We start from the raw sequence: 4,886 nt of genomic DNA on the forward strand, positions 1-4,886 counted from the left end.
ATTAAGCTATACAGGCAATGAAGTATAGAAATCTATTTTGCCCTACAGGAAAATGGGAAGGGGGATGGAAGAAGAGTGGGTAATAGAAGGGAGGGCAGACTTGAAGAAGGGGTGGATGGGGTGCATGATGTCCTGGGCTGGAGGGTGGGGAGAGATGGGGAGAAAATTTTGAATTCAAATTCTTGTGGAAGTTAATGTTGAGAACTGAAGAAAAAATAAATTATAGATTAAAAAATAATAAAATAAAATATTGTCCAAAAAAATAAAACAAAAATGTAAATAGAGTAAAAATGAGGAGCTGGAAAAAAATTTGCTGTGAATCAAGTGAATCCAAAAAAGCAGGCATTACAACCATGTTATCAGGCAAAGTCAAAAACAAACATTCACAACATTAAAAAGGGATAAACAAGGAAGCTACATTATGCTAAAAGAAACCATAGGCAAACCAATATCAATACTAAACTTATATGCCCCAAATGCTGTGGCATCTAAATTCAAAAAGGAAAAATGAACTGAACTATGAGAATACATACATGGTAGCACAGGAGACAGAGACTCTCTCAGTTCTGGAGAAGTCTAATAGAAAGATAAGTAAAAGAAAACTATGGAATTGAATAAATTGCTAGAGAAATTAGAACTAAAAGACTTATGGTGTCTTCTAAATGGACCTGCAAAAGAATATAAATATTTCTCTATATCACATGGAACTTTTATAAAAATTGTCCATGTGTTAGGGCACAGAGATATTGCAAACAAATATAAAAATGCAAAAAGTCTTTTTTTGTGTTTTTATTTCTTTTTAAAATTATTTTATTTGTTTTCAGTTTTCTACAATCACTTCCATATATCTTAGATTTTTTCCCCCTACTTCCTCTCTCCCTCCCCTCTCCCTCTTTGAGATGATGTGCAATCTTATATAGGTTCCACACGTACATTCTTATTAAATGCATTTTCACCTTAGTCATGGTGCATAGAAGAATTAAAATGAATGGGAGAAACCATAAAACAAAACAAAACACAACATAACACAAAAGAAAATGGTCTGCTTCATTCTGCAATCCAATTCCTTAGTTCTTTCTCTGGATGTGAAAGGCATTTAGCATCAAGAGTCAAGGGAATTTTTTAGGTCCTTGCATTGCAATGAAGTGATAAGTCTACCAGAAAAATTCCTCACACACTGTGGTTGTTGCTGTATACAAAGTTCTCCTGGTTCTGCTTCTTTCACTCAGCATTAGTTCATAGAAGTCCTTCCAAGCCTCTCTGAAGTCTTTCTGTTCATCATTTCTTATAGCACAATAGTATTTCATTACATTCACATACCACAACTTGTTCAACCATTCCCCAATGGATGGGCATCCCCTTGATTTCCAGTTTTTGGCCACCACAAAGAGAGCTGCTATAAATATTTTTGTATATGTGGGACCCTTCCCATTTTTATGATCTCTTGGGAATACAGTCCTAGAAGCAATATTGCTGGGTCAAAGAGTATGCACATTTTTGTAGCCCTTTGGGCATGGGTCCAAATTGCTCTCCAGAATGGTTGGATCAGCTCACAACTCCACCAACAATGAATTAGTGTTCCAACTCTCCCACATCTTCTCCAATACTTATCATCTTCCTGTTTTGTCATGTTAGTCGATCTGATAGCTGTGATGTACCTCAGAGTTGTTTTGATTTGTATCTCTCTAATCAATAGGAATTTTGAGCATTTTTTCATATGATTATAGATAGCTTTAATTTCTTCCTCTGAAAACTATCTGTTCATATCCTTTGACCATTTATCAATTGGGGAATGACTTGTATTCTTGTGAATTTGACTCAGTTCTCTATATATTTTAGAAATGAGGCCCTTATCACAGACACTAGTTACAAAAATTCTTTCCCAGTTTTCTGCTTCTCTCCTAATCTTGGTTGCATTGGGTTTGTGCAAAAACTTTTCATTTTAATGTAATCAATTATCCATTTTGTACTTCATAATGTTCTCTGTCTCGTTTGGTCAAAAATTTCTCCATTCTCCATAAATCTGACAAATACACTATTCCTTGCTCCCCTAATTTGTTTATAGTTATCAATCTTTACACCTAGATCATGTATTCATTTCGACTTTGTTCTTGTGTATGGTGTCAGGCATTGGTCTATGCCCAGTTTCTGCCACACTGTTATTCAGTTTTCCAACAATTTTTGTCAAACGCTGAGTTCTTAACTCAGAAGCTGGAGTTCTTGGGTTTATCAAACAGTAGATTGCTATATTCATTGACTACTGTGTCTTGAGTACCCAACATATTCCACTGGTCTACCCCTCTGTTTCTTAGCCAGTACCAAGTGGTTTTGATAAATGCTGCTTTACAATACATTTTGAGATCTGATAGGGCTAGACCACCTTCCCTAGCATTTCTTTTCATTAGTTCCCTTGATATTCTAGAACTTTTGTTCTTCCAGATGAATTTTGATATTTTTTTTAGCTCTAGAAAATAATTATCTTGTAGTTTGATTGGTATAGCACTCAATGAGTAAATTAATTTAGGTAGAGGCAAAAAGTCTTTACATCCTTTACAGACCATAATCCAATAAGAATAAAAAATTGTGTAGGGATCAGAAACAAAATATACAGACCTAAATGGAGACTTTACAATGAAATCTTAAATGAGTGGTCAAAGAACAAATCATAGAAACAACAACTAGGCAAAAATTATAATGATGAAACAACATTTCAAAATTTCTCAGATGCAGCTAAAGCTAAAGTCCTCAGAAGGAAAAACTTATCCTTGCCATCATTAGCAAAATAGAAAAAGAGAAGATTAATGACTTGAACATGCATTTTTAAACAAATCTAAAGTAAGCACAAAAGAGATGTTATAATCAGAGAAGAAACAGATAAATTGGAAGCCAAAAAACTATAGAAATGATCAATAAAATTCAAAGCTGATTCTTTGAAAAGACGTACAAAACTGATAAACCTTTACCCAATCTGATTAAAAAATATAGTCCAGGAAATCAAATCAATGATGTAGCTAATGAACCAGGTGAAATCGCAACAGAACTAGAAGAAAACTATGAACACAAATTGCTCCTAGCAGTCTTCCTTCTGCAGCAAGAGAGGGAAGGTGAGTAGTCAGAGAGAGGTAACTTCTTTTTTAACCTTAGGCTGGAAATCAAATGATGTTGCAGGAGGTGCAAGGCTAGTAGGCAGTGGAGATGAACCAAATGCCTCTTCCTGCCTTCCCTCTGGGGATGCTCAGAGCAAGAAAGGGAAGGTGGACAAAAGTCGCTCCTGTTCTCACCTGAATAACTGGTTCATAAAGTGCATGGAGGAAAGTAAATTGTAAGAAGACAGGAAAAGCCAAAAGGAGGGCAGTTGTGAAGAGCTTTAAATGCCAAAATAAATCCTTTAGCTATTGAGGAATCACTGAAATATACTGAGAAGGAGGATGATGTGGTCAGACCTATGCTTTAGAAAAATCATTTTGGGAACAGTGGAGGATGAATTGGAGTGGGGTGAGACTTGAGACAGAAATATCAATTGGAGGGCTATTATGATAGTCCAGGTAAAAAGTTATTTGAGCCTGAACTAGGCTAGTACTTGCATGAATAAAGAGAAAAGGACACATAGAGAAGATGGGAAGATAGAAATGACAGAATGTGACAACAGATTGGATGTGCAGAATGAGTACAAGTGAGAAATTGAGGATGACAGCCTGGATAACCAAAAGCATAAACGGATTTATAGAGGTCAAGGAAGACAGTAGCTAAATATTAGAAAGAGAGGCAGAAGGTGCTATGAATCACCCATTTTTTGAATGTTTATAAACTTGAATCTAGCTACTAATTCTCTGAATGGTAGATCTTTGCCAATGATTTCCCATTTAGAGGTCAGGATGAAAAGATGTCAGAGCCTGTAGGGAGTTTGAAGATAATAAGATACTACCTGGAAGGGATCTTAGAACTCATTTAGTTCAACCCCCTTATTTTATGAGAAAACTGATTGGTGCTCATATAGCTGCAAAGTCGCAAAACAAGAATTCAAACCTATGTCACAAATACAAATATAGATATAGGCACAGATTCACACTCAGACCCAGATACAGATAAATGCAGATATAGATACAGATATAGATATAAATCTGTATATAGATACAGATATTAATTGAGCTATCAATACCAATATTTATATAGAGCTAATGACCTTCCTCTGTCTTACCCACCTCTGTCCCAGCTCAGTTCTTTACCTTTCTCATCAGGAGTGTGCTGGAGAGCCAAACTTGATACAACCTCTAAAATAAAAGTTGTTCTAACCAGCTTGAAAATAACCAGTTTTCTCAACCTATCAAAATAGGATTCTTATGCAGTACCATGGCTAATCTAAGGACTTTTCTACACTTAGTCTAAGCCCTCTGAGCAAGAATGATTGAACATCTTATCACTTTTTTTAAATGGCATGGGACTGAATAAATTGAGTCACCCCATTTTCACAAAAGGAATATTATTGAACAGAAGAATTCTATAGTATCTCTTCTGGACTGACTTGCACTGGCAGATTGAGTCCCTGAAGGACAATGACTACTCCTCTGCTCAGGGTCAACAAGTAAGCCTGAGGTGCTGGGATATCTAATACTCTAATTCAGGATCTCCCCTCTGGTGTGCTCCTTAATATCTATTAGCCAGAGAATATCAGTCCAATACTAATCATCCAGTTGATAATTAGCTTTTACAAAAGGACATATATGAAAAAGGTATGGAAGGACAGAAGTTACTAAGACATTCTCCAAAACTGGGGACACACACTGTCCCCTCTACATACAATCAGTATCTGGGGAGAGTGGGTTCACCTTCAACTGCTGAGTACAAAATACGTCCCCTGTAAAAAAAATGGAATGAATAATGAGTTT

This window comes from Notamacropus eugenii, chromosome X (genome assembly GCF_028372415.1).
Source record: "Notamacropus eugenii isolate mMacEug1 chromosome X, mMacEug1.pri_v2, whole genome shotgun sequence".
NCBI lineage: Eukaryota > Metazoa > Chordata > Mammalia > Diprotodontia > Macropodidae > Notamacropus > Notamacropus eugenii.